This window comes from Desmodus rotundus, chromosome 11 (assembly GCF_022682495.2).
Source record: "Desmodus rotundus isolate HL8 chromosome 11, HLdesRot8A.1, whole genome shotgun sequence".
NCBI lineage: Eukaryota > Metazoa > Chordata > Mammalia > Chiroptera > Phyllostomidae > Desmodus > Desmodus rotundus.
In genome coordinates, this window is record NC_071397.1 from 46,108,467 (window position 1) to 46,130,457 (window position 21,991).

Below are 21,991 nucleotides of genomic sequence, written 5' to 3' on the forward strand. Positions count from 1 at the left end.
GTTCATCATCACCAAGCCCTTATTGTATGAAATGTTAGAGTGTCTTATTTAAGAAAAAGAAGACCACTGAACAACAATAAAATAAGTAAAAAAAGAAAAAAAGAAAAAGAAAAAGAAGATCAAAACTATGAACAGTAAAATGACTACAAACTCGCAACTATCAACAACTGAACCTAAACAAAAACAAAAACAAACTATGCAAACAACTAGAACAGGAACAGAATCACAGAAATGGAGATCACATGGAGGGTTATCAGTGGTGACGGAGAGGAGGGGAGGATGGGGGAAAGGTACAGGGAATAAGAAGCATAAATAGTAGGGACAGAATAGACATGGCTGGTGGTTAAGAATAGTATGGGAAATGGAGAAGCCAAAGAACTTATATGTATGACCCATGGACATGAACTAAGGTGGGGGAATGCTTGTGGGAGGAGGGGGTACAGGGCAGTGGGGAATAAAGGGGAGAAAAAATGGGACAACTGTAATAGCATAATCAACAACATATATTTTTAAAAGATGCATTAAAATGACACTAAAATATAATACTGGATAATTTTCTCTGCGTGATGGAATTATATGTGATTTTTTTAAATTTATACTTTCCAATTTTTCTAAAATGAACCTGTATTGCTTTCATAGTAAAAAAAACACATTATTTAATTTAAATTTTTTTCCATGGATAAACTGACATGGATTACCCACAGCTGGGTTACCTGGGTTGAGGAAAGCTGCAAAGGTACAAAATAGATCCATCCATAATGCCTATAAAATGTAAACATGAATTTGTCTTCATGTCTATGCACATTAGTATCTCCTGCCTTACATTTAAACTCCCAGAGAGCAAAGGCTGTGTCTAATTCTGTGCAATGTTTGGCTTAATTAAAAATGCAGACAGAACATAATTTTTCTGATGATTATGCAAATGCACCTGGTTCTTGTTCACTCTAGTAGCCAGCTTGGAAAATTCTTCAGTATTGCTGATGCCTGGATAGGGACAGAGAATAAGAACCCACATCCTTTTCCCCCTTTCAAAGCCCCTTTTTAGAACTACTTTTTATGCAGCACATGCATTCACAGAGAAGACTGGCCCTCTACAATATTTCAAGTGGAGAGACAAACAGTACTGTACCTTTCTCTGTTCTAACTCACTTCAGTGTTACATAACGGATATAATCCTAAGGATTAGTTTAGAATTTGAATCCCACATTGATTCAATGGCTGGACTCACTACCGACTCAGCTCCTGGAATTAATATAAAGTAGAGACACAAAGGAGTTGTTCCACTTCAGAAACAAAACCAAACTCAAACAGCCCTAAGTCAAACCACTTGGTGTACAGCCCTGAGGCTGTAACCAATGAAGCAGTTTCCACTCAGTGTTTTCTAGACCCTTCAAAACAGTTCCCAATGCTTCCCCAAATATCAGCAATGTTACTGTAACATTGTCAAGATGTACCCTGCTATTTATGAACAGTAGCTTTAAAATTTTTTAAGCGCAGTAGCTGCAAGAAGATATTGATACAATGGATTGTCAGTATTTGGAACTGATCTTACTAGAAATTTATAATTGTGCAATGTATCAAACTGGGCCCAAATGGGTTAGTTCCTTTCATGGTTATCATGAAATAGGCAGGCAAATATGAAGTCCCAGGCACTTATAAAATTGAAACAGAGAAGTCACATTTGAGAACTCTGTCATCATCCCTTCCCCACCCATCACAACAGCTAACATTTACCGAGTGTTCACCAGATGCTGTAGTAAGTGTTTATGGGCATGATCCAACATAATCCTCAAAGGAGTCCTGGGAGGAGTTTTAATCAGTGTTTTAGAAATGATAGGTTTAGGGAGAGGTTAGGGAGCTTGCCCAAGGTGTCGTACTTCCTGTGTGGCAGAATGAGGATTTGAACACAGAGTACAAAATCTTAACCATTAACTTAACCACATATTGACTTCAAGAAGCTAATGAAGTATGAAATCAAAAGCAATGGATAAACAAAATTATACCACTTTTAATTTGAGTCTGTCATATATATATACTTGGTCTTCTCTATATTAAGCACAATGTTGTATAAAAAAAAGATTACAAATTCTGCCAACGAAAACCTCCTGAGGGAAACTAAGATCATTCATTAAAGTAATGACTCAAGTCTGTTGTTGAGAACATGGCAATACTGAGGCTTGGGTGTGGTTACCTGAGATATCTGGAGGAAACCTAGAGGCAAAATTTACCGAATTTTCTATTGCACAATAGAATCTGTGTATGGAAAGCACCCCCTAAACGGAAGTATCTGTCAAAGTAAAAATAAACCCAGTTAACAACATCTGAAAAATATATTGTGAGTGGGATTCGTTTCTCTCATGTGTTGCAGTACATGCATATATTTAGATTTTGGTCCTGTTTTTAAAAAGCCCCACAACTATTCAACCCAATCTACAAAACCCAATAGGGAATAACACCCATTTTGTGGGAACGAAGCGGAGGCGGCCAGCTGAGTGCTCCCACTAGTCTCTGCTGGGGGGTTTACTTCTGCCAAATCACAGGTCACCAGGAGGCCAGGCCCACTGAGGACTCAGCTTGGCAGGAAAGAGAAACTGTCTGCATCTCTTCACATAGGGACGGCTCATTCCACCCAAAGTCACAAAATCCGGACTGGCAGATAACTTGGAATGCTTACTTATCAAATACAACTTCTGACAAATTTCACATGCCCAAAGAGCATAATATTGGCACATGGTTGTTAACTATTTTTAATTAAGACATTTACTGAAAGCCTACCACAGGTTAGGATCTTTGCTACAGACTTTCACATCAGTGATTCCATTTAACTCTTACAACACACCTTTGAAGTTTCTTTTGCATACATTAGTTAGAGCTGAGGATCAGCATTTGAGGAGTAGCAGAGCTCTGGGCAGAGCCCAGTCCCCAGGGCTGAGGCCAGAGAACTCGCTGTTGGGAAAATGTTAAATTCAGAAGTGCTGGCGGGGGGCCAAGTACTCCCAGGTGGGTGCTACCAAACCCATGGACTTAGAATCTGCTGTCGGCATATAGCTGCCAACTGGTCTGCAAAAACCGGGGACAAGCTCTACAGTTTTCAAGCCCCCACCTCCCACTGGGGGCTGCCACACAGACCAGCAGCCAGCTGTTTGCTTCTGATGTTAATTCTGATGTCATAATTTAAAAAATGTTAGGTGTTGTTAAATTCATTTTGATTTTTGTTAATGAGATATCAAAAAAGTGAGTAGACAAACGATAGATTTGTCTGAGTGCGCATTACCTTCTGGGAATTTTACACATAGCTAATCTCAGCCATTTTTATGTTGATGTCTGAGAGTTTCAGTTTCAAGTGATGATATTTTCTGCCACTGTTCCTTGAAATTCAAATTTTGAGGGTGTTCATTATGTGGTACCTAACCCTAATTTATTTATATCTATTAAAAATACATACGTAAATATATATGATACAAAACCATGTGCCATACTGTGAACTCACTCATTACTAAGAGACACCAAAAATTTGTAAACCTATCCCAGTAAAAACTAAGTCAAAGAATAGTTAATATAGTTAACAATATTTATAGCACTTTTATGTACGTGCTGAAAAATTTGATAGTTACTTCATACTATCAATTTAGCTCAGACAACTCTAAAAAGTGAGTTATAACCATGAAAGTTTTACCTTAAATATCTATAATAAGGTCTGGTGGTGCTAAAATGAAGACAAATAATGTAACCAAAGGAGGTTCTCTGAGCGTGTTTTTAGCATTAACAAATAAATAAAGTAAAATCAGTTTCCAAAGACTAGCTCTGACTACTTTTGCCTGCTCTTGACTTTGAATTGCCCTCTGGGCCTAAAGAATAAATCTTAGTAGTGATTGTTCAGAGCAATTTTGAAGACAAGTAATATTATTGTGGTCTACCATGATTATTCTATTTTTACCAAGTCTCCAAAGAAAACAGAGCCAAGATGCTTAAGCTTTAAACAAAGTTGAGAAAGTAAGTGATTGTAACATACACACATTTATATTAAGGAGTCAAAAGCAAATTTTTTTAATCCACCAAGAGAAAAAGAGAAATATAATTTTTGGAGAGGAAGTAATAATGTAGGCAAACATCATGACTCTTTGAAAGGTGTATCTAAGCATCCAAAAAACAGTGTTTTTGTTTGTTTTAATAGAACTGGGATTTTCTGGAGAGTAGGACGTGTTTCAATACAGTGAATGCCTGAGTCACATTCAGGAGTGGCCTTCCATACATTCAAACTGAACAACGGGACAGGGGTTGCTACTTAATTCTTTTTCTTTCCTACCAAAAGGGGGAGGTGCTAGAATGCTTTTCTCCTTCTCTCATGTGTTGATTTGCTGGGCCCCAATTGGGCCCTTGCTTCAAGCTGTTTAACCTGCTGAGCCAGGACACACGTGAGAAGGCCGTGTGGCAGGACTACATGCTCACCATGATGCAGGCACGACAGCGAAAGAACCAAAGTAGGAGCCACTCTGTCCATCACCTCACCTCTGAGCCTCTGCCTCCTCACTGTGGGAATCCATCTATGAACTCTGAACACCCTTTAGTTACTAACATTCCAACTATATGAGACTCTAAATAGGAAATATTTATTTATAAGTGTGAAATATTTTTCTTTTAAAAATATTTTTATTTTTCAATTACAGTTTACATTCATTATTATTTTGTATTAGTTTCAGGTGTACAGCATAGTGGTTAGACAATTGTATACTTTACAAAGTGCTCCCCCTAATATTTCAAGTAGCCACCTGGCACCATACAATAATTCTTACAATAGTACTGACTACATTCCCTATGCTGTACTTTACATCCCCATGACTATTTTCTAACTACCAATTTGAACTTCTCATTCCCTTTACCTTTTTCACCCAGCCCCTCAACCCCCATTCCCTCTGGCAATCACCAGTCTGATTTCTGTATCTGTGATCTGTTTCTATTTTATTTGTTCATTTACTTTCTTCTAGAATCCACGTATAAGTGAAATCATGTAGTATTTGTCTTTGTCTGATTTATTTCACTTAGTACAATACCCCCTAGGTCCATCCATACTGTTGCAAATGTTAAGATTTCATTCTTTTTTATGGCCAGTAATAATCCATTGTATGTACTATGTACCATGCCTTTCTTACCCACTCATGTATTGATGGGCACTTGGGTTGCTTCCATACCTTAGCTACTGTAAATCACACTGCAGTGAACATAAGAGCACATATATTCTTCCAAATTAGTGTTTTGGGTAAGTAAGTGCTATTTGAAGTGATTCTTTAAACTACCACTGCAGATAACTACAAGAAATGTTTAGGCCTGAAAAAAAGGTTTATTTATCACCAATATGCGATTAATTTCTAACTGGTTGACTTTCTGCTTATCTGCTAATAACAGAATGTTGTTATCATCCACAGACATTTACTGAACACTTACTACACACAGAGCACTCAGAGAGCAGAGAAGCAGTTTTCTGTAACAAAAACACTCTAAGTTTCCCTTACATGTCATACTGTGGAAAGGAGAAAGAATGCATTCATTTGCTCATCCATGCCACCCACGATAGCCTGTGCATAATAAAATTTACAAAGAACTATAATGCTGGAGTCTCTATAGACTTCAGAAATAACCTGGCCTATTGTGTGTGTGTGCTGAAGCCCTGGAAAATGTGATACAATAAGCTATCAACCATTCTCTGCAGAAAAATACATATGCACACCAAATACTGGACTCAATCCCTACCATTTTACTGACACCCACTGGAACCAACCCAAGTAAGACACCAGGCTAACAACTCCCAGACTACTCCCACTGCTTCATCACACACATGGAGACTCCACGTTTCAAACAGGTTATGTGACTTGGCCACAGTCACAGAGGAGAAACTCTATAACAGAATAAATGGGATGAAGCTGTGAATGAATGCAGGCACCTCTCAAAACTCTATACCATCCTTTTCATCAGATGTCAGGCTTATCATGTCACTAGGAAAGGTGAAAAGGTGAAATGGTTTGAGAGGAATGTACCTTTCTTTTATTCTAGGGTTCTAGCTGAGCTTCTCACTAAAAAATAGGCAGGTTTTCTTTATTTTGCTCTCATACCTATGGTTTAGGGCTGCCATTTTTCTCTTTGCCTCAGCAAATAAAATCTGCAAAACTTGGGCACATTCAGAAAGGGGGCAAGTGTGAGAATATGAATTAGAAACCAGTTTTCAGGAACCTAACTTGAGTTCTAAAGAATTCTAAGTTAGTCACATATGGATGTCTGAGAAGTATTCTGAATCACAGACTGCTCATTTATTTAGGAAGTGGTGGCCTACTAAAGCGTTAGCAAGTTTTAGAGACCTGCTTTAATGATTAGAAGGAACTCATTTCCAGACTACCACATTAATTTGCAAAGAGTTTGTTCTTTCAAGAACTAAAGCATTCACCTTGGATATTGCATTTACTTTTGGCTTACCAAGTTCTTTTAATATATTTTGAATTCAATTCAAAACATTCTCACATGAGGCAATGTGATAGAATGAAAATATACGTGGGTTTTGGAGTCAATAAAATCTAAATTCAAATACTGGATCTTCTATATCCAGATATGTGGTATGGGGCTCACTATTTAAGCACCTTTGAGTTCCTGCATTTGTGAAGTGGGAATAACACCACTTACTTTGTAAGCTGCCTGTGAAAATTAGCAATAATAAAGTCTATTGTAAAAGGAGCTTGTGCAATACCTGGCAAACATACGGCACTCAGTGCAATGGGAACTGCTATGGTACAGGCATAACTGGAAGATACTACGGGTATGGACGCAGACCACTGCAATAAAGCAAATACTCTATCATAATAAAGTGAGTCACGTGAGTGTTTTGTTTTCCAATGCAGGTGAAAGTTGTGTTCACACTATACTGAAGTCTATTAAGTGGGCAACAGCATTATGTCTAAAAAACAATGCAAATACCTTAATTTAAAAATATCTTCTTGCTAAAAATGTTAATCATCACTTGGGTCCGTTGGGAAAACGGTGCTGAAGGACAAGCTTGACACAGGGTAGCCACACACCTTCCACTTGTAAAAAACATAGGATCTGGGAAGCGCAATAAAGCGAAGTGCAATAAAATGAGGTGTGCCTCTATGATTATCTATCAAGTTTCTACAAAGGATAAACTTCATCCTACACCCTTCTCCAAAATCAGAATTCACAACATCTAAATGACTGAGGATTTAATTTATTCTTAAAATGACTCAAATACTTGATTTAGTTTATTTTGACATATTAAAAACTATAACCACTAAAAACTGCAAGAGGCCACTGTTCAAATGACTATTTTTAATACTGTCAGGGTTTTTTGACTGAAAGGAAACCTATAGTACTATTAATGGGTTTTAAGTCATTAGATAACATGAATGTTATTTAAAGTGATAGAACAATAAAACAGCCAGAGAACGATTTCTTGACATGGAACTTCATAACTAAAATCTCAAATTAAATATTATGGTTCAGTATTTAATGTGTTTTCACACTATCCACCCAGTTTTCAGACTGCACCTACTTATCCTTTTCAAATTGCTGTCACTATCTTTTTCATTAGAAATATCTTACAAATTGCTCTAAGCCAAAAATTTACAGTGGAAATTTTTTTCCCAAGTCCCTTCTTAGAAGAAACCTATTCAACAGGCAAATCTAAATAATTTTTAGCAGTTCTAAATGTAGAGAATTCATGACTTCTTACTGTAATTGAAAAGGAATATACAAAGCTATTACTTAGTCACTTATAAAACCCACGTTCAACTTATGAAATAATGACTAACCCGATGAGAGAGACAAGACTTTTATAATGAAATGCTGAAGTCTAGCCACTTGAGATAAGCACAGCAGGTTATACAATTGTCCTCTGCATTCATAATTTCCTTTTCCCCCCTCCTGGATATATATCATTTTTTCAGTAATAATAGAACACGTTACAAAAAAAGTTATTGTGCAGTAGGAAATCATTCTAAACATGAGCTGTTTTTGGTGGAGAATAAAACCTCATTAATTGGGATTTCACTGGTTTCATAAGTATAAAAAGTGCCCTTTAATAGTGTAAATAAAATTCTCTTGAGAATATATTGGATTCTTCAGAAAACAAAACAGTAAGCCTTAGGCACTCATTTACATATAAACACTTAAAAGTGTTAATTGAAAAGCACTCCCAGTCATGCTAGAATGGGATTTTTGAACTTGGATACTCTGTGATGGGCATGCTCAGGAACGCCAGCAGACACCAGATACACTGGGCACCTTCTCCTAGAAAGATGGAGTAGCTGGTGTGCGCATGCGGGGGTTTGGAGCCATTGAGCTGTCACTACACAACCAGGGACTACATTTCCCAGGCCCCTTGCATTCAGGTACATCCATGTGGTTTTCACCAATGGAACAGGAAGAGGAAAGGTGTTGAGTCACTTCAGAGCTATGGTGACTAAGAAGTGAGTGTGTCTTCTTCATGCTCTCTCTTCCTCCCACCAGCCAGATGCAGACAATCACAAACCTCAAAAGAAGGCATTCTGGGTTGCATTGTGTCCCCCTGCCCACCAAATTCCTGTGTGGAAGTCCTAACCCTCGGCACCTCAGAAAGTGACCTTATTTACAATAGCTATAGGAACATTATAGGTGTAATTAGTTAAGATGAGGTCATAATGGAATAAAGTGGGCCCTAATCCAACATCATTGGTGTCCTTATAAAAAGGGGAAATTTGGACACAGACAAGAACAGCAGGGAGGCAAGGTAAAGAGACAGGGAGAAGACCACCATCTACAAGCCAAGGAGAGAGGCCTGGAATAGCTCCTCTCCCACACCTCACAGAAGGAACCAACCCTGCCCAACTCTGGTCTGAGACTTCTAGTCCCTGCGACTGTGAGACAAAACACTTCTGTCATCTAAGGCACCCAGAGTGTAGCCCTTTGTTACAGCAGCCTGGACACCTGCCGTAGGTGGTCAGGCCAAAAGGTGGAAGGAGCCTAAGTTCAGGATTCCTGAATAACTGCCGAATGAATGCACTTCACTGATTAGTAAGATCTATGCTGGATCGATCCTTTAGCAATAAAGCAAGCTTTCATTGTGTCAAACCATGAGGGGCATTATTTGTTCTAACAGCTAAATTACCTAATATAAGATTTAATTAAGCAATTTACCTGGCAAGTAATTTTTAAAGTTGTTTTATGTGAAGAAAAAGAAACATGGACACAACACAATGTGACATCCGTATAAATTTTTAGGATAAAAAGGAACTTCAAGGAAAATTTGAGTTTACAGGAAAATATTTTAGGGTAATTATCCTAAATCCTCCCCAGGATAAAAATTTACTCTCCTCTTCCAGTAGAAGTATACTTTCCTCAAGAATTTTAAATAAGCCATTATGTCTAGGCTGCTATACATAGCTTAAATCATGCTATAATTCACTTAAAAATGGTTTTTTTTGCAAATTCAGAGGAGCATTTCTCCCAAGTGACCCAAATGTGTAAAGTTTTACTTGAGTTCTAAGGACAAGAATACTATACTGTGAGGCCCATCTTTTTCTAAGGTTCAAAATTAATATTATTTTAATCAATCTGAGAGAAGTCACTATGTGACACCTTCTGACCTCAAATGCAGATAGAAGAAGTACTTCTTTCATGGCAGGGTAATTAATATGGAATCAACACACCAGTTTCCTTTTTTTTTTTGTAATTCTCATCCAAGGATTTGTTTATTGATTTTAGAGAGGAAGAGGGAAGGAAGGAAGGAGGAAGGGAGAAGGAGAGGGGGAGAGAGAAAGAGAGAGAGAGAGCACAATATCTATTGGTTGCCTCCAGGACGTACACCGACTGGGGATCGTCCCCGCAACCCAGGCCCTGTGCCCTGACCCTGGATCCAACCTACACTTTTTGGTGCATGGGACGACGCTCCAAACAACGCAGCCACCTAGCCAGGGCCCTCTTTCCATTTTTTAATTGTTTGGTTTTTTTTTTCTTGCATGATGAAAATGTAAAAGGACAGATATCCCAACTAAGATGTAGAGTTTATAATTCAAAATACCTCAAAAGCTGAGCTGGCAGCTGGGTTTCCCTGTTTATAGAAAAGCTAAGATGATTCAGGCTGAGCTCACAGCTCAATTTAGATCCCAGCATCTGGATTCAAAACACACGTGAGATGTGGCAGCAGGCTTCCAGGTCAGGACTGATCCAAGGAGACCAGAGACCATTCACCAAAACAACTGCACATGGAGAAAGTGCCTGAGGGTGCAAGAAACCTCAAAGGTGTTTGTGAGACCTGGCCACATTCAGCCCACTCCAGCTGCTGGGTAAGATCAGCATTTCTTGCAGCCAGCAGATTGTGGGGAGGCCATGGGTAAGGTGGCCCGAGGATGACACTGAACACTTCCCTAGTCAGCTTTGTCACAGTCAGAAAACATCCGTCACCAATGACTTCTTTTCTGAAGCAGCTATTGTTCAGATTAAACTATGGGAATCTGGTAATAAAATGGGAAACCTTAGAAAGCACACACTTCCTGCTAAGATGGGTACTTAACTGTGCTTTGTTTCAAAGAGGAAAAACTGGGGTAATGGAAGAGGGAATTTTTTAATGACTTTTTTTCTTGGTAAGAAGAAATCACAGCTACAGTAACTATAATATAAGCTACACATTGAAATCCAAAAGAAATATAGGAAAAAAATAGGAGCACAAAGTCTTCCTAGCTCAATTTTATCTCCATCAGAATTCACCTTGCTCCTTTCCTTAATTTTCCTCGGATGTGCTATATCCAGAACACTGGCAATTTTGTAGCTGCGGGTTTTATGAGAAAGAAAAAAACCTTCCCTGGTTGCTTTTCCTCACCTTCCCCCTCCCTGGACTCTCTTCTTCTCTCTCCTTGTCTCTTTGTTGTGAATGTCAGGCTGTCAGCGTCACAGTCTGACACGATTTGAGTTTCTGACATTACACTAAGAAGCAGACAGGGAGCAGGAGAGCAGGAGAGCGGGTGGAGGGGCAGGCAGGCGGCAGGATGCGCAGCCATTTCAAGAAGTCAAGGGAAAAAACGAAGCTCAACCTCCTTCTCTGAGGGTCCTTGATTACAAGGCAACTTATAAAGCACTCTGGATTGTTCTCATTTATCCAGTTAGTCCATTTCCTACCCCTATGGAGATCCCTAAGGTGTGGATCTATTCTGTGAGATCAAAGTCAGTGGCTCCAATAACAGATAAGACAGAATTCGTGATTCAGCAGATTCTAAGGCTGTGAAGTGTGACAATTTGCACACTTTGGGAAGATAGCACCAGTCCATTTGGAGTATCGATTCACTGCACTTTGTCACTCTAATGATGTTATATCATTAAAAAAGATAAATGCCCCACTGTTCTTCCAAGAGCATCTGCTTCTTACTCCTCTCTTTTTTTCAACAGCATGGCTCTCAGCAGCAGCATATTAAAATCAAACTGAAATCCAATGCAAGGCTTGGCGACAGAGCTGCTTACCAAGGCTTCTTTTTCATTGCTTTTTCTGCTCTTGACCCCCTCGCAGCTCCCCCACAACTGATCGAAGATGTCATCCACAGAAACAAGCAATACAAAGAGAAACAGATGCAGAAAGAAATCATAATAGGAAGCATTTATTGAGGGACTACTATGTGGGGCTCCACTGAGCCAACTTTAGCTTCTACCAGGACTTTGCGAGGTAAACTGAACAATCCCTACACTGCAAATGAGGACATGGAGTTTGATGTTAGGGTGATCGCCCAAGACCATATAGGTAATGAGAGGGCCCATCCAATGCAAGTTTTTTTTCCCACCCATTTTTATTCAGGGAACAAATAAGTAAATATGATTGCAACTTGATTAGAATAGGTGAAAAATATAAAGGAAGGTGGCAATTATTCTTTAGCCTGCTAAAACCCAAGAACATAATGCTATAGGCAGAGGAATGGTTTTGTTTCAACAGATTTCTTATTAAATAAAAAGGTAGCAATTTCCATAATGAATGTTTTATACATTATTCCTTTGTGTATCAGGCCTCAAAAGTACACATTATTAAAGTCTATTAAAGTCTGTATTTAGCAGCATTACTAATGTGCCTTTTGGGAAAATTATTACAATGAAACCGCATCAGTCTTTCACAAAATTTCAATTGTTTAATATTCCTCTTCTGATCTTCAATACACATGTCTATTTTTAGCTATAATCAGACCTCATCCGAAATGCCATAATCCCAGCCTAGAGCTGTCACAACAAATTGTTTATGGGTTGGATTTAAGACACAATAAGAGGCACAGATATTGCTAATTTCAACCAAACCTTTTTTCTTTTTTTTCCATAACTCATTGCAGTTTTCCTACTGTTCTAATTAACAGGTACTCTTTGCTCACTATGACATGTGACAACACTTTACCTTTCTGGGTAGTGTTGGTTATCTTAATTAATTGCTTATACTTATATCTAACTGAGACTAGCCTCTCAAGATAATGCCACTTTATTCATAAAGTCTGAAGGTGGTAAGGCTTTTTTTATTCCCTAAAAAAAAGAAAATCAAATAAACCAGAACATATAAGCTGTGACTAATCAAATCTAAATGTTTCCATTTAAACCTAAACATTGTCATTTATAAGAAACTAGAAATATGTCTTCTGAACATTAACTAAGGAATTTCTGCAAAGTATATACTTTTAATACCCTACAGAGGCATCTCTCTTTATCTAGTACATTTATTACTTTTATCACATGGGTTTTTTAAAAAAATAATAAAGCCAATGATGCACACTTATTCAGAAGCAAATGTTCTCTGAAAACATCTTATCGAAGCCAATAGTGGGCTTATTTTACAGAGACAAAAGATAACAGGTAGCTGGGAAGAATACCAGAAAACAGCTAGATGTTATAAGGCCTTTGTAGCACAAAAGGGAAGGGGAAAAGGCAATTTAAAGTATTAGATCCTCAAATTAAAAAGCTGGGTTGGAAGCAATCTCTCAGTTACATGTTCCCCTTCATAAACACAATTCCACTGCTTGAGATATGTTCGCAAAATCAGGCCAGTCAAGTGGATTGTTAATATTCTAAACTCGGACAAGCCACAGATTAACTATGTAACTAGCCATGTTTCCCATCACCAGTTCACTAAACAGGATGTAACTTTATTGTATCCATTAAGAACTACTAATTGAGAGAAAAGGGGCAGAGTTGAGGACTTGGAAGATGGAAGTATTGCTCTGCATGATGCACGAAGGCCAGAATCCACTGGCCTCTTGGTTGCAGGGTCCCAGCCAGAACTAGCACCAGGGAAAGAGGTCGCAGCATACATCACACATCCAAAGGGCTCGTCCAACTATGCTATGTGGCTGTGGGGGCTTCGTTCAATATGGTAATATACAATGAGAACCCACTAGTTCAGTCACCATTCAATTAAGGCTCCACATGAAGGCTGGCATGAGACGGTTGTCAATTTAAAGAATGCAAAACTTGTTTTAGTCAAGAAAATCCTAGGCACACCTCTTTAAATCCTCAAGAAATAAGGATGAACAAGATTTCTAAACTGACAATCACAATGTGTGTGAAGTGCTACTAAAAAGAATAAAGTGGGACCAAGTATCTTCTTTCCTCCAAGTGAAACCTGTTTTATGGTCGGTAGCTGTGACCACATTTCAAAGAGCTTATCATGATTCACAACCAGGTCTCTCACATGCGAAATTATACAAGAGGCATGTCAAAACACATCCCTTCTGTTGCTCTGGGGCCATTATGGTCTTAAGCCGAAAGTCCAGCCTTTCTACACTGAAGCCTTGATTTATGTCCTACCTGTTCAGGTCCTCCTTCATCTTTTCTGACATGATCGGAAGCTGTTAAGTCAGGCCACTGACACCTTCTCCCGCATCAAGGCACTACATATTCATGTGAATACTGTAGGGGGTGCACAGGGTCTCAGGGCTAGAACTGACTTCCAGGTGCTCCAACACAGTGTTTATCTGATGCTCAAATTCTCTGTACAGCAAGGTTCAAATTTTCCCACTTCCACCCTGGGTCATGAAGACTGCTTCTCAGAGAAGTAGGCATCAACCAGTGCTCCATCATGAGAGCACTGAGCTCTGAGATTCAGAGGAGACCAACCAAAATGTGTTTCTGGTTGAGCAGAAAGGAAGAGAAGACTAGGGCTGACACAGAAGTGTTGATGTTGCTTCCATTGTAGAAATAACTGTATAAAGAGATAATTCTACATAATTTAGGAAGCAATTCTCAAATAGCATGTATATGTTTTTGTGTATTTACACACACAAATACTACACAAGTTGTATATATGCATGCATTTTAAAGACAAATGAGCACACTTACATTCAGTTAATTCTTGTCTTCTCCCTACTTAATGCCAAACTGACAATTTACTGGATTACATGGTGAGTTTTGTTTTAAATCTGCACTCCCATACCTCTCAGAGGGAATTATACTCCTCTTTTCCTCCTAAAACTTCACTGAATTTCCTGGTGTGATACCTAGGGTGTGATACGGAGGTCTAACTGCCATATCCATCTGCCCCACATTCAGCAGAACTGGATTTACATGTAACACAGGTGCTACACCGGCCTTATGCCAAGAATGTGCCGCCTATCCCCACAAACTCCACAAAAAGGAAGTTTTAAAAAATAAGGACTAAGGCCAGTTTTTCCTGAAAGATGCAGAGGTGCTACCTGCAGGGCTCTCCCAGCTCAGGGCCCAGGGCCAGCTTCTTAGACTGAGGACTACCACGCACAGGATGCAGGCACAGCCCGGCTCAGGGCTCCTCAGAATCCTGTCTCAGGACAGACCTAAAAATGACTGCAGACACTAAAGAGCTCCTGTTTATATCAGTTACTGCTACCGGTGTTTACCATTTTAAAAACTAAGACTGAGAAACGTTGGAACACAAGCACACACGCCAACAGCCTTCACGGAAATAATGCCATTGCACATAATGTTGCCTCTTGAAAAATTGTAATGTACACTTGAGAGAGTGGAAAAGGCAAATAATGTCTTGGTATTTTTAGAGAAAACAGTGTGGACCTTGCAGGTGTCCACTGGACCCCGAAATGACAGTTTGAGAATCACAGGTTTAATCTTGTACACATCCACAATGTCTTCAAACAACTGAGAGACTGTTTAAGTTTTCTGAGTCAGTGAATAAAGAACAGTAATCTTTTTGTAGAGCATTTCGCTGCTTATTCCTGCCCCCAAATCATCAGTACACTGACACGCTCCCTTTTAGTAATACGTCGAATAGGACTCCTGAGTCCGAATCGCTGTTCTAACCAAAGACTCTGTCTCTTCTCTCTATCTGCCCACTAAATGTCTTCATCTAGTTTCATCTCAACTAGAATACGAATTCTTAAATATGAAACAGCTAAAATGCTTCTTTCCTGACTGTTAATCATATACACGGATACTTACTGTAGAAAAGTTGAAAGCACAGAAAAATATTTTCTTAAAAAAAGAAACAAATGCATTCCTTGTACCTCTGAGAAAACCACTGCCAGCATGCCAGACAATATTCTCCCAGTCTTCTTACCACTCATATTTTACAAATGTAGGGAAGCTCATATCTTAAAGATAATTTAATGTTTTTTATTTAAAATATGATTTTAGCATGAAAAATATACATTGAAAAATACAATGAATATTGATAATGCTCTTCACATGTGGGTGTGTATCCACAATCTTTTTTTTCTGTGAGCGGACAATACCTTAAAAAGGGAAGCAGTGATCAAACTATATATATTGTTATGTGACTTGCCATTTCACAATATATTTAGAAGATCTTTTTATGTCATTAAGTATCCCTCCATCCCTTCTTGGTATTTTTATTTTAATGGCTGTACTATAGTTATTACCTATTAAAAATTACTATTAAGACAATATGTGATGAGTATCTTAGCTCAGTTTTTATATAGTCATTGAAATTTCACTTTAGTAGCTGTTCTAGAAGTGAAATCTCGGAGTTGAAAGGTGAAACGTGTCCTTTCACCGTGTGTGAGAGCCTAATGTTCCCATTCCTCCCTTCTCTGAGTCAATTTTACAAATCTCATTAATTGTATGGGTCGGAAAGCTGCCTCGTCATTTTAATGTGCATTTCTTTAGTAACTTCAAGGTAGCATATTTTCTTATATGTTATTTACTGATCATATTTCTTCCTTTTTTGGTTTTATTGTTCTATTCTTTGCACATTTTCTATTAGAATAATCATCTTTACCTTATTAAGTGTAAAAACTCTTAGAAAATTACCTCAGTTAACTCTGTCATGTATGTGGCCAATACTGCCCTGTTTTGTCTTTTGTCTTTGAGGGTGGTTCAGAATGTCTTTTGAAGGAAAGAAATTTTCAGGTTTGATGTACATCTTTTATAATTTTTGCCACCAGAAATTAACAAGGCCTTCTTTATTCCAAGATCATTTAATACTTACTTTGTACTTTCTTCCATGGCACTAGTTTTTAAGTATGACACTTCGTCAACGTCTGCCCCAAGGGGTGCTTGGCCATGGCTTTTGGAAAAATAACAGTGGAGGTTCATTAAATGTAGCTTGGCTACTTGGTGAAACTACCAAGAGTGTCCTAGGAAGGGGAAGAGAGAGATTTTATATGTTTATTCTCCACCAATTTCTTACACTGCATCCAGTAGCTTTGCTAACTTGCTCTTTCTGTGACAGAAGTTTGAAATGGAAGAAATGTTAACATTAGGTTTATGTTTACATATTAAACCTCTGGAATGTGATGACTCTTCTCACCTGGCCAGAATGGAAGCTTCAGATGGCAAATACCTTTGTTTTGTTCACTGATGTGTTTCAAGCACAGTGCCTGATACATGGCATGCACTTGGTAAACACGTGTTGGAGAAACTGATCTTAAATCAAGTAGAGTTAAGTGTATGCTACATGTTAGGGTGGAGAGCCAGGGGTAATGAGTTCTGGGCTTCACTGCTTTTAAGGGTGGGCAAAGCAAAAAGAGGAAAAAAAGTTCTATATGAAGACAGAAAGTAAATTTCAGTTTTACTTTTTAGTTGACTATAGAGATAATGATTGGAGTGTAAAGGTGAAAGTGCCTCAAACCTGGCAGCAGGGTATGGAGCTGAATGCTGGAAAATACTCAGAGGAAAAATAATCTGTTGGGCAGATAGTAGGCAAAACAGCGATATCCCCCCACCAAGAGATATAAGAGACACTACTCTACTCCATTGGATGCTATGGCATTTGTCCAAAGCAGTAACAATCTGATCTGGCTTTATTTGAACATAACAAGGAAGAAACAGTTTTCAGGAAGGTTCATTTTCACTGTGCAGAGGGGAAGAGGAGCATTCCATTTGACAATAGAAAAATCAATTAGTTTTTCAATCGAATGAAGTGTCCTCATGATCAAGGCAGAGAATGAATGGTATGTGATATGCTTTCATTAAAACGAGGACTGTGCGGGAAAAAGGTTAGGATCCTACTTCCAAGGTTGCTGTTAGGAAGAGGGATTTTCCATGAACACTGTTCCTGCTGGTGTGGGTTTCTGATTTTACACAGTGGAATGTAGTAAGTGTTCATCATCCTGCTCAATTTGCCTCTACTAAACTCCATCTGATCCAACTTGCCTTCCATTTGACTATGATTTTTTGAGTCACACCCTAAAGCCCTCTCTTTATAGCATGTGGATAACACAAATAAACCCAAATAATCCTTCTTACTAGCAAAAACTTATATTATCCATACAATCTAGTATACTTATACATATTAACAAGGGCGAACAAGGTCATGACCAAGAAAGTGGAAAGATGAAGACTTTTGACAGAATTTAAAGTTATATCCTAATTATAAAGTTTTCCATCGCTATAAAGATTGGAAAGTCAGCTTTTGCAAAAAGATCTAAGGAGAGTATGAAAGTTGGAACGACGGTTCTCAAGCCTGCATGAGGGCCAGAGAGAATGAGTACCCTGGGAAAATTTGTGTACCACGCTTTCTTTAACATGTAAGGATGGAACATAAAGCCCAGCCAAGTCTCTTCACAAGATTAAAAAGGTGAATCCACTCTGTGTCAACCTGACGTGTTGGAAAACAAACTGACACATTCCATCACACTGACACGTTCCATGTGCTCTCGCCTTAGGGAATGACACGAGATTTTGGGAGGCACTGTGCCCAGGGAATGCCCTCACTTCTGTTTTCTGCCAGTGGTCCGGCATGCCAGGTGTCTGAGGCCTGGAATGGCACCCCTTCCTGATGTGGCCTCAGACTCCAGCAAACACAGAAGTTCAAGGGATCAAGGCCCTGCCTGGCGGACAGCAGTTCACTGACCACCAGGTTAGCCCTGTTAAGTTGGTCGAACAGCCAATCCTGTGCCAGGGGGCTATTCCTATGTTGTCTAGAGGTGTCATCTCTAAGTGGCCCAAAAGAGAGCTGTCGACGCCTGTGGTCAGAGATCCCCTGGCGCTTCACAGGAATCAATAACCCTGACCCCTAGAATGCTGTGACCACCCTCCATCCCAGTACCTCCTGACTGAAGGCCCCATCGGCTAGCTGGGGTTTGGGAAGGAAGGAAAGTGATTACAGTGCACATCCTAGGAAGTGGAAAGTGCACAGTTCAAATGTCTCCAGCTTTCTAGGAACAAATCTCCTTAGAAAATCAATCACACCCCCAAAAATATTTTCAACATTTTCACTTACATATCCTAACTGATGAAGTGATTCTCTAGTTTTATTTATGCCAAGACGATCTGTTTCCTTCCCAGAGGGTGACCTATTCTATGTTTTATGCCAAGAAAGCCACAAGGAAAAATGCTGACCTATGATGGTTACACATCACACATAATCACTACATTAAATTAAAATACTACAGTATAAAATAAAGTGCTTGCTGGGCCACTCGGGCATGGCATAGCTTCCCAAGCCATAGACACACCTACTGAGACATGTGAAAGTTCTAAGGAGTCTGGTTCCCAGCTGTGTGTCAGGAGCCAAACCATGACATCAGGTCTTGAGCTGCCCAGGAGAACGTAGGGCAGGGCTGTCATCGCCAACTGTGCTTGCCAGTCAGAGACTTCCCCAGAGTGTCTCAGCTTTTCGGTGTACCAAATTCTAACAGGAGCCGAGGTCTGCAGTGACCACAGGGACACACCGCTTCCCTCCCCACCCTCCCAGCATGACTTTCCAGTATTCCAAAAGCTCACTTCTCATCTCAAAGACTGCTTAAAGGTAAGTATTCAAACCTGGTTTGCGGGGGTGGGGCAGGGAGGCGCGTTTAAGCACAAGGTTTCCTTCTCTTTGGCTTGGCTCAGCTAAATGAAAACCTCTTGAAAAATAACTGCTCATGTTTTCCTGATCTCTTCAGGTGGGGTAAAGCGGCGGCCTGGATTGCTCTTCAGGTGGGGTGAAAGCGAAGGCCGAACAAATGGCTACAGGAAAAATTTCCACTGGAAAGGGGAGCTTAGTAAAAGAATCTCAGTAAGGTAAACAGGCTTTCTAAAAGCCTAGGGTTTCTACCCCACCTTTTAAGGCCAACCATGCAAACACACTGTTCAACTCTGTCATAACCCAGAGACAAAGTGATAACTTAGCTCTTCCTGCAGGTCTCCAGAATTGCCTCTCCCCATTTTAAATCCTTCAGTGGCTCTCAGAATGGGACCCTTCCCTCCCTCTCCGGCTCGGATCTGCCATCTTCCACCCGTGCAGTTCTCAACCAGGGCTGTGTTTGAGGGACATTTTTGGTTATTGCCACTGAAGTAAGGAGAGGAGGAGGCTACTAAATGTAACTGCAATGCACAGCACAGCTTCTCAGACGCGGAGAATTACCTGGTCCAAATGTCAACAGTGTCAAGGTTGAGGAGTTCTGCCCCAGATGTACCAAACTCTTTGTCTTTCTTGAAACATGCCAGACATTCTCATTTGTGTCACCTTGTGTCCCTAAACACAGACTGTTTCCTTCACTTGGAACGCCCTGCCCTACTTCTAAGTCCAAGAAATGACCATTTATCACCTAGGTCCTAACTCAAAGTGTCACCTCCCCTAACTGTCTTTTCTAGATACCCCAGAGTCAGATGTTCCTTCTTTGGAGCTTCCAGAGCTTCTGGTACGTGTTTTATTAGAACACTAGCCACAATGCCCCCACATTATCTGTCACCTGCTGAAAGCCTCATTCACCATTTATCTCCAGAGTGCCTATCTGGTAATCATTTGCTGCTTGCTGAACCAATCAGGCAGTAAATGGAAATGCTGCACATGCACCAAAGACTCTCTAGCAATACTGGCTAAGGGATAACAATGTGCCCCACATCATAATACAACAGCAAATGCTTATAATGTGGACTGGCACATATATTAACCACTGGTGCACATGTTAACTCATTTCATCATTACGACAACCCTATGAGGTAGGTACCATTAACATCAACATTTTACAGATGGGGAAACTGAGGCACAGAGAAGTTAAGACACTTGCCCAGGGTCACCAGAGCTAGCATCTGAAATAGCCGGTATTTAAACCCAGAGTCTGGTTCCAGAGCCTTAATCTTCCTATACTCATATCAAGACAGTGGTACGAATAACCAATATTTTGGCGACTCAGAGGCCTCAGGCAAACACAAGTGACACCTCCAAAGGACTGTACCACCACAGAGTGGCCACCAGCTCCTTGGACCCTGACTGGAAACATTGCTTTCTGGGGTCACACAGTTCTCCAACCTCTGGAATGCTTTGGTCAGGAGAAGCAACGTCCTTACTACACAGAAAGACACTGTGTACCCAGAAAACATCATGGTACCATAAGGAAGACCTAAGTGCCGACTCCTCAAAGTACCCCTTACCTTGTTCATGCTGAAGGGACTGAAGCGAGGGACCAGACATGTCACAATGTGAGGCTGTTCTTGAAGAGTCTCTTGTTCCTGCAGAGCTCAGTTGCTGAAGCAGGCAGCTGTACTGGGAACACAGAGAAAAAGGACATCCATAAGCTGGGCTTCAAAAGGCACAGAGCAGTCCTGTGTAACCTTCTGCCATGACGGCAAAGCTCCATGTCTGCTCTGGCCAGTACGGAAACTGCCAGCCACACTTGGTACTGCGTACCTGAAATGTGGCTAGTGCAACTGAGAACTGCATTTTTTATTTTGTGTAATTTTAGTGAAATTTAAAGTTAAATAGCCACATGTGGTTAGTGGCTCCCCTATTGGATGGTGCGGGTTTAGAGAGTCAAATCAAGAGTCCCGATGCTACGGACACCAGGCATGTCTGTGGCTGAGGAAAGGCTGCATATTATATGCTCAGAGTGACCATAGATACACAGGGACAAGAACACTCAATCATTCAGTAACTATTTTGTGAGTACTTATTAGGTGCTGGGCACTGAGGACACAGTAATCAATAAGCCAGAGAGGTCAGTTATTTAAGTTTCTAGTTCAGGCTTTGACTTCCTTAGGAAGAGAAGATCTAGCCTGTGAGCTTCACCTACTGTGTGTGTCAGACCTCAGTACCTCAATGCCCTCCTTGCTGCCCACAAAGCCTAAAGGAACAGACAGGCATATTTGCTGGAGCCTGATTATATCCCTGCCAGGATTAATAGGTAATAGGATCTTTCACAGAACTCCTTGGGAGGCAGTATCCCAGAAGAGAATTCAGCGGGTCAGTTTTCCAAGGGCCAAGTGAACCAGATGCTCCAACACCCCCTTCAGATGGAATAAGGGCCCATGTTTTTATACATGCTGTTGGTTCATTAGGAAGATTTTTTTTATTTACTTAAATTTTAGAGTAAAACAGTTATTGTATGGTTCTAGCGTTCTTAATTTGTCAAATATTAAGGAAAAATGAGAACTATCTTTGACTACTTAACTAGATTTATAGCTATTTTCCTTTGAAAAACATTTGTGGGTGGATTTGGGAAGAGAATAAACATTGAAAAAGTCCTTATAATCACCTTATTTCTGTGTTATTTTTTCATATTGCATCTATGAAACATTCATATATCTGAACCTTTCCATAAAAGACTGCAATTAGAGGTTTAAATGG

At 39.8% G+C, this 21,991-nt stretch overlaps 1 protein-coding gene across 6 annotated transcripts in view; it reads right to left on the reverse strand.

The window, feature by feature from the left end:
• Window positions 1-21,991, reverse strand: part of BACH2 (BTB domain and CNC homolog 2) — a 364,147-nt gene that overhangs the window by 254,462 nt on the left and 87,694 nt on the right. For 4 of the 6 annotated variants that reach the window (XM_053913614.1, XM_024551723.3, XM_045188592.2 and 1 more), the window contains exon 2: window positions 20,800-20,911. The exons of 1 other annotated variant lie outside the window; for it this stretch is intronic. The gene's annotated coding sequence lies outside the window, so the exon portion shown is untranslated. The remainder of the gene's footprint in view (window positions 1-20,799; window positions 20,912-21,991) is intronic. One more of the 6 variants, XM_024551724.3, reaches the window with a different exon arrangement.